The sequence below is a fragment of the Ranitomeya imitator genome, chromosome 3, assembly GCF_032444005.1.
Source record: "Ranitomeya imitator isolate aRanImi1 chromosome 3, aRanImi1.pri, whole genome shotgun sequence".
In the NCBI taxonomy this organism is placed as follows: domain Eukaryota; kingdom Metazoa; phylum Chordata; class Amphibia; order Anura; family Dendrobatidae; genus Ranitomeya; species Ranitomeya imitator.
In genome coordinates this window covers 688,607,096-688,616,224 of record NC_091284.1, presented here as the reverse complement: position 1 = coordinate 688,616,224, position 9,129 = coordinate 688,607,096, and the positions used below count along the sequence as shown (strand labels likewise).

Here is a 9,129-nt window from a genome sequence, read left to right as displayed (position 1 = left end):
TCTGACCAAATACTTATTTTCCACCATAATATGCAAATAAATTGTTAAAAAAACAAACAATGTGATTTTCTGGATTTTTTTTTCTCAGTTTGTCTCCCATAGTTGAGGTCTACCTATGATGTAAATTACAGACGCCTCTCATCTTTTTAAGTGGTGGAACTTGCACTATTGCTGACCGACTAAATACTTTTTTGCCCCACTGTAGGTATTTCACTAATATTCTGGATTTTGTGATATAGATTTACTTGACCTTTATCATATACTGTTTGGAACCCATACTATTATTATATACATCTGGTTGTCATTGGGTGTATGGTGTTTTCTGTGTCTATGTCTTACAATATGTAGTGATTTCTTTGCATCTATTGTCTATTTTATTTTTTTACACTTTTGGTTGTATTGCCCTTTCCTGGTAGCTGTAGGCCTATATCTTTGTTGTGGCGGGATCTCCATTTATTATTGTGAGGAATAATTTTTGGTTTCACGCATATCCAGCTGAATTTGGTGCAGTTGCGGTCACACTCAAACGTTAGGCCACTGTGAGTGGTTAGAAAGAGGCATATCTTCCCAGATTACAGATTATGGCATGGCTGCAGAAGGTACAACGGTGTCCAAGTGGTTTTAATCCTTTGCTAGAACAATAGCTGTTCAGGGCTGCCTGACAACCAAGTGACTTAGCAGTCTTGTACATTTCTTTGTGATTTGTGAAAGATTGTGATTCTTTCAGTTACATGTTGCAGTGAAGGATGATAGCCCAATCAACCCGTTGGTAGTTTATCCAGTAGGAAAGTATACCATAAAAAGAAGAAAAACTTAATAAACTACGAGTCTGCAACATTAGCCTGATAATTCACATAGAATAACCTAAAATGAGTTAAGTGGGAAACAAAAATAAGAACATAAAGGCCGTTCAATCTGCATATACTGTTTAAAATAATTATTTTTTCTGAACATAACAACAACTCTGGAGCTCCCTAAATATTCTCATTTACCACCCCTCTTAGTAAGGCATTCCGAGAACACAACACTCTTTTCGGGAAGAAGTACTTCCTTGTGTTTCCCTTGTGTAAAGTTAACGCATTCAAAGTTTGACCTAATGTTTTACCATTTCCCTTCTAAAACATGTTTCCTTTCGTTGCTTCACTATTAAATGTATGCGATTTTCCATTACTTTTAACTTATATAAGCACAGTTGCATAGCTAACATTTGGCTATGTGAGTTAGACCATCACAGCAAAACATCAGATCTTACACACTCTGGAGCACAGTAGTTGAGAACGAACATAGGAGGAAAATTGTATATCCCAAAAGGTATGCACCATTATGATTTATGAATATAATCTTACGATTTTTAGGATATTTAGATTCAGAATGGTATACAAACAGGTTCCAAAATAAAAGTAAGCTTTAAATGATAGACTAAACCGCAGTATGATGGCTTTTTGCCTACAATGAAGGCTTTTTTTGCTGCAATTGCTGTATTACATAACATACAGTAAATATCCAAGTAGTCTAACTACTAATTTAGAAATAAATAAATTATATAAAGTAGTTTTTCTACTATTCTAATGTTCTATATAATCAATACAAGGGGAGTGAGTCAGTCAGACCTTAAAGGGAAGGTGCCATTAAAAAAAAAATTTTTTCAGAAATTGTAAAAATGTAAAGAATTAATGATTACATTTTCTTAAAAAATATTATCATTTGTTTATAATTTAGTAAAATATGAAAAATAATTTGAAAAGTTTTGGAATTTCCACTTTTAAACACTAGGGGGAGCAGCTGCTGAAATTTCAGAAAAACCTAGTGTACAAATAGCTCACATTACTGCACTGCAGTAATTATGGGCGGAGTCTGCTGACGTGTGTGATGTCTCCTCTCCTCCCCTTATGGGTGTTTGCTAAGGGATTAGAGAGGATGATATTCAGGAACCCAGTGAACAGCCATTTTGTTGGTGACTGCAGAGTATGGCTGCCGTCACACTATCAGTATTTGGTCAGTATTTTACCTCAGTATTTGTAAGCAAAAACCAGGAGTGGAACAAATAGAGGAAAAGTATAATAGAAACATATGCTCCACTTCTGTATTTATCACCCACTCCTGGTTTTGGCTACAAATACTGAGGTAAAATACTGACCAAATAATGATAGTGTGAAGGCAGCCTTATACTGACAAGTAGACAGTCACCAAGGATGGCAGGCAGCAAGGATTCTGGGAGATATGTGGTGGAGGGAGCAGGGTGACAGCAGCACAGAGTATTTCAGGAGAGCAGTGTGCAGGTCTATAGGGGCCCCCTGTTTGGTGCGCGGAGCAGCCAGGGATTGTACATAGAGCGCTGTCTTTTATACACATGGATGGACCGTCTGCTCCACAGAAATCCAGGAAACATTTCTGCGGATTGATGGCCTGGTCTGATCCAGACTTTGCATGCAAAGACCCCATTCCCCTCCTCAGATCCTGTCTTCTCCATCCTGTCCTGGCAATGTGTGAAAGCGAGGCGACAGGCGCAGTCTGGGGTGACGCTGGGAAGGAAATGTAGCCATATAGTAACGATAAAAATGAGACCCTTCTCTTCCGCCGCCTCACCAGCCTTCCCCTGACTGCACCTAACTGGAGGTCACGCTATCCCCTCTATTACCCCAGACCCGCGTGCAGGTGCTCAGCCAGAACCACCATAGAATGGGTCCGCTTTCTGAAGATAATACTGCCATAGTGTTCTCACATAATACTGCCATATAGATCACACACAATACTATCAAATAGATCACACAATACTGTCATACAGTTCTCACATAATACCACCATATAGATCACACATAATACTATCAAATAGATCACACAATACTGTCATACAGTTCTCACATAATACCACCATATAGATCACACATAATACTGCCAGTGTTCTCACATACCGCCATATAGATCACACATAATACCGCCAGTGTTCTCACATACCACCATATAGATCACACATAATACCGCCAGTGTTCTCACATACCACCATATGCTTCTCACATAATACCGCCATATAGATCACCCATAATGCCGCCACATAGATCTCACATGTATTGTAAATACTCGGCCAGAATAAAGTCCTTTATTAATCTTTTTTATACCATACCGAACGCATAATCCTCGACTCCCTCATCTCCCACAACAAAAATAATAAACCACAATGGGGAAAGACACGCAGGGGGAGAGGAGTGCATAGGAGAGGATTAGATACTGACTGCTGAGCCGTGTATCTAATCCTGTCCTGTGTGATACTGTGCTGCGCCGTGTATCTAATCCTATCTTGTGTGATACTGTACACAGGACAGGATTAGCTACACAAGACTAGATTAGCTACACAGGACAGAGGTAGCAGTGGTAGATGGTATATAGAGGCAGGCAGCAGTGGTAGATGGTATATAGAGACAGGCAGCAGTGGTAGATGGTATATAGAGGCAGGAAGCAGTGGTATATAGTGGCTGGTAGCAGTGGTATATAGGGGCTGGTAGCAGTGGTATATGGGGGCAGGTAGCAGTGGTATATAGGGGCAGGTAGCAGTGGTATATAGGGGCAGGTAGCAGTGGTATATAGTGGCTGGTAGCAGTGGCATATAGTGGCTGGTAGCAGTGGTATATAGGGGCAGGTAGCAGTGGTATATAGGGGCAGGTAGCAGTGGTATATAGGGGCAGGAAGCAGTGCTATATAGGGGCAGGTAGCAGTGGTATATAGGGGCAGGTAGCAGTGGTATATAGTGGCTGGTAGCAGTGGTATATAGGGGCAGGTAGCAGTGGTATATAGGGGCAGGTAGCAGTGGTATATAGGGGCAGGAAGCAGTGCTATATAGGGGCAGGTAGCAGTGGTATATAGGGGCAGGTAGCAGTGGTATGTAGTGGCTGGTAGCAGTGGTATATAGGGGCAGGTAGCAGTGCTATATAGGGGCAGGTAGCAGTGGTATATAGGGGCAGGTAGCAGTGGTATATAGTGGCTGGTAGCAGTGGTATATAGTGGCTGGTAGCAGTGGTATATAGTGGCTGGTAGCAGTGGTATATAGGGGCAGGTAGCAGTGGTGTATAGGGGCAGGTAGCAGTGGTATATAGGGGCAGGTAGCAGTGGTATATAGTGGCAGGTAGCAGTGGTATATAGGGCCAGGTAGCAGTGGTATATAAGAACAGGTAGCAGTGGTATATAGGAGCAGGTAGCAGTGGTATATAGGGGCAGGTAGCAGTGGTATATAGGGGCAGGTAGCAGTGGTATATAGGGGCAGGTAGCAGTGGTATATAGGGGCAGGTAGCAGTGGTATATAGGGGCAGGTAGCAGTGGTATATAGAAGCAGGTAGCAGTGGTATATAGGGGCAGGTAGCAGTGGTATATAGGGGCAGGTAGCAGTGGTATATAGGGGCAGGTAGCAGTGGTATATAGGGGCAGGTAGCAGTGGTATATAGGGGCAGGTAGCAGTGGTATATAGGGGCAGGTAGCAGTGGTATATAGAAGCAGGTAGCAGTGGTATATAGGGGCAGGTAGCAGTGCTATATAGGGGCAGGTAGCAGTGCTATATAGAAGCAGGTAGCAGTGCTATATAGGAGCAGGTAGCAGTGGTATATAGGAGCAGGTAGCAGTGGTATATAGGGGCAGGTAGCAGTGGTATATAGGGGCAGGTAGCAGTGGTATATAGGGGCTGGTAGCAGTGGTATATAGGGGCAGGTAGCAGTGGTATATAGGAGCAGGTAGCAGTGGTATATAGGGGCAGGTAGCAGTGGTATATAGGGGCAGGTAGCAGTGGTATATAGGGGCTGGTAGCAGTGGTATATAGGGGCAGGTAGCAGTGGTATATAGGGGCAGGTAGCAGTGGTATATAGGGGCAGGTAGCAGTGGTATATAGGGGCAGGTAGCAGTGGTATATAGGGGCAGGTAGCAGTGGTATATAGTGGCTGGTAGCAGTGGTATATAGGGGCAGGTAGCAGTGGTATATAGTGGCTGGTAGCAGTGGTATATAGGGGCAGGTAGCAGTGGTATATAGGGGCAGGTAGCAGTGGTATATAGGGGCAGGTAGCAGTGGTATATAGTGGCTGGTAGCAGTGGTATATAGGGGCTGGTAGCAGTGGTATATAGGGGCAGGTAGCAGTGGTATATAGGGGCAGGTAGCAGTGGTATATAGGGGCAGGTAGCAGTGGTATATAGTGGCTGGTAGCAGTGGTATATAGTGGCTGGTAGCAGTGGTATATAGGGGCAGGTAGCAGTGGTATATAGGGGCAGGTAGCAGTGGTATATAGGGGCAGGTAGCAGTGGTATATAGTGGCAGGTAGCAGTGGTATATAGGGGCAGGTAGCAGTGGTATATAGGGGCAGGTAGCAGTGGTATATAGTGGCTGGTAGCAGTGGTATATAGTGGCTGGTAGCAGTGGTATATAGGGGCAGGTAGCAGTGGTATATAGTGGCTGGTAGCAGTGGTATATAGGGGCAGGTAGCAGTGGTATATAGTGGCAGGTAGCAGTGGTATATAGGGGCAGGTAGCAGTGATATATAGGGGCAGGTAGCAGTGGTATATAGGAGCAGGTAGCAGTGGTATATAGGGGCAGGTAGCAGTGGTATATAGAGGCAGGTAGCAGTGGTATATAGGGGCAGGTAGCAGTGGTATATAGGGGCAGGTAGCAGTGGTATATAGGGGCAGGTAGCAGTGGTATATAGGGGCAGGTAGCAGTGGTATATAGAGGCAGGTAGCAGTGGTATATAGGGGCAGGTAGCAGTGGTATATAGGGGCAGGTAGCAGTGGTATATAGGGGCAGGTAGCAGTGGTATATAGGGGCAGGTAGCAGTGGTATATAGGAGCAGGTAGCAGTGGTATATAGGAGCAGGTAGCAGTGGTATATAGGGGCAGGTAGCAGTGGTATATAGTGGCAGGTAGCAGTGGTATATAGGGGCTGGTAGCAGTGGTATATAGGGGCAGGTAGCAGTGGTATATAGGGGCAGGTAGCAGTGGTATATAGGGGCAGGTAGCAGTGGTATATAGGGGCAGGTAGCAGTGGTATATAGGGGCAGGTAGCAGTGGTATATAGGGGAAGGTAGCAGTGGTATATAGAAGCAGGTAGCAGTGGTATATAGGGGCAGGTAGCAGTGGTATATAGTGGCTGGTAGCAGTGGTATATAGGGGCTGGTAGCAGTGGTATATAGGGGCAGGTAGCAGTGGTATATAGGGGCAGGTAGCAGTGGTATATAGGGGCAGGTAGCAGTGGTATATAGTGGCTGGTAGCAGTGGTATATAGTGGCTGGTAGCAGTGGTATATAGGGGCAGGTAGCAGTGGTATATAGGGGCAGGTAGCAGTGGTATATAGGGGCAGGTAGCAGTGGTATATAGGGGCAGGTAGCAGTGGTATATAGTGGCTGGTAGCAGTGGTATATAGTGGCTGGTAGCAGTGGTATATAGGGGCAGGTAGCAGTGGTATATAGTGACTGGTAGCAGTGGTATATAGGGGCAGGTAGCAGTGGTATATAGGGGCAGGTAGCAGTGGTATATAGTGGCTGGTAGCAGTGGTATATAGGGGCAGGTAGCAGTGGTATATAGTGGCTGGTAGCAGTGGTATATAGGGGCAGGTAGCAGTGGTATATAGGAGCAGGTAGCAGTGGTATATAGGGGCAGGTAGCAGTGGTATATAGTGGCTGGTAGCAGTGGTATATAGGGGCTGGTAGCAGTGGTATATGGGGGCAGGTAGCAGTGGTATATAGGGGCAGGTAGCAGTGGTATATAGGGGCAGGTAGCAATGGTATATAGTGGCTGGTAGCAGTGGTATATAGTGGCTGGTAGCAGTGGTATATAGGGGCAGGTAGCAGTGGTATATAGTGGCAGGTAGCAGTGGTATATAGGGGCAGGTAGCAGTGGTATATAGAAGCAGGTATCAGTGGTATATAGGGGCAGGTAGCAGTGCTATATAGGGGCAGGTAGCAGTGCTATATAGAAGCAGGTAGCAGTGCTATATAGGAGCAGGTAGCAGTGGTATATAGGAGCAGGTAGCAGTGGTATATAGGGGCAGGTAGCAGTGGTATATAGGAGCAGGTAGCAGTGGTATATAGGGGCAGGTAGCAGTGGTATATAGGGGCAGGTAGCAGTGGTATATAGGGGCTGGTAGCAGTGGTATATAGGGGCAGGTAGCAGTGGTATATAGGAGCAGGTAGCAGTGGTATATAGGGGCTGGTAGCAGTGGTATATAGGGGCAGGTAGCAGTGGTATATAGGGGCTGGTAGCAGTGGTATATAGGGGCAGGTAGCAGTGGTATATAGGGGCAGGTAGCAGTGGTATATAGGGGAAGGTAGCAGTGGTATATAGGGGCAGGTAGCAGTGGTATATAGGGGCAGGTAGCAGTGGTATATAGTGGCTGGTAGCAGTGGTATATAGGGGCAGGTAGCAGTGGTATATAGTGGCTGGTAGCAGTGGTATATAGGGGCAGGTAGCAGTGGTATATAGGAGCAGGTAGCAGTGTTATATAGGAGCAGGTAGCAGTGGTATATAGGGGCAGGTAGCAGTGGTATATAGGAGCAGGTAGCAGTGGTATATAGGGGCAGGTAGCAGTGGTATATAGGGGCAGGTAGCAGTGGTATATAGGGGCAGGTAGCAGTGGTATATAGGGGCAGGTAGCAGTGGTATATAGGGGAAGGTAGCAGTGGTATATAGAAGCAGGTAGCAGTGGTATATAGGGGCAGGTAGCAGTGGTATATAGTGGCTGGTAGCAGTGGTATATAGGGGCTGGTAGCAGTGGTATATAGGGGCAGGTAGCAGTGGTATATAGGGGCAGGTAGCAGTGGTATATAGGGGCAGGTAGCAGTGGTATATAGTGGCTGGTAGCAGTGGTATATAGTGGCTGGTAGCAGTGGTATATAGGGGCAGGTAGCAGTGGTATATAGGGGCAGGTAGCAGTGGTATATAGTGGCAGGTAGCAGTGGTATATAGGGGCAGGTAGCAGTGGTATATAGGGGCAGGTAGCAGTGGTATATAGTGGCTGGTAGCAGTGGTATATAGTGGCTGGTAGCAGTGGTATATAGGGGCAGGTAGCAGTGGTATATAGTGACTGGTAGCAGTGGTATATAGGGGCAGGTAGTAGTGGTATATAGTGGCAGGTAGCAGTGGTATATAGGGGCAGGTAGCAGTGGTATATAGGGGCAGGTAGCAGTGGTATATAGGAGCAGGTAGCAGTGGTATATAGGGGCAGGTAGCAGTGGTATATAGGGGCAGGTAGCAGTGGTATATAGGGGCAGGTAGCAGTGGTATTTAGGGGCAGGTAGCAGTGGTTTATAGGGGCAGGTAGCAGTGGTATATAGGGGAAGGTAGCAGTGGTATATAGAAGCAGGTAGCAGTGGTATATAGGGGCAGGTAGCAGTGGTATATAGGGGCAGGTAGCAGTGGTATATAGGGGCAGGTAGCAGTGGTATATAGGGGCAGGTAGCAGTGGTATATAGGAGCAGGTAGCAGTGTTATATAGGAGCAGGTAGCAGTGGTATATAGGGGCAGGTAGCAGTGGTATATAGGGGCAGGTAGCAGTGGTATATAGGGGCAGGTAGCAGTGGTATATAGGGGCAGGTAGCAGTGGTATATAGGGGCAGGTAGCAGTGGTATATAGAAGCAGGTAGCAGTGGTATATAGGGGCAGGTAGCAGTGGTATATAGGGGCAGGTAGCAGTGGTATATAGGGGCAGGTAGCAGTGGTATATAGGAGCAGGTAGCAGTGGTATATAGGAGCAGGTAGCAGTGGTATATAGGGGCAGGTAGCAGTGGTATATAGAAGCAGGTAGCAGTGGTATATAGGGGCAGGTAGCAGTGCTATATAGAAGCAGGTAGCAGTGGTATATAGGAGCAGGTAGCAGTGGTATATAGGAGCAGGTAGCAGTGGTATATAGGGGCAGGTAGCAGTGGTATATAGGGGCAGGTAGCAGTGGTATATAGGGGCAGGTAGCAGTGGTATATAGGGGCAGGTAGCAGTGGTATATAGGGGCAGGTAGCAGTGGTATATAGGGGAAGGTAGCAGTGGTATATAGAAGCAGGTAGCAGTGGTATATAGGGGCAGGTAGCAGTGGTATATAGTGGCTGGTAGCAGTGGTATATAGGGGCTGGTAGCAGTGGTATATAGGGGCAGGTAGCAGTGGTATATAGGGGC

The 9,129-nt window shown here is 46.2% G+C and overlaps 1 protein-coding gene across 1 annotated transcript in view; it reads left to right on the top strand.

Moving 5' to 3' along the window:
* The first annotated feature begins 1,199 nt into the window (after nt 1-1,199).
* The window catches only part of LOC138670826 (retinol dehydrogenase 7-like), a 125,338-nt gene continuing 117,408 nt past the window's right edge, over nt 1,200-9,129 (top strand). The window contains exon 1 of the mRNA XM_069758526.1: nt 1,200-1,311. The gene's annotated coding sequence lies outside the window, so the exon portion shown is untranslated. The remainder of the gene's footprint in view (nt 1,312-9,129) is intronic.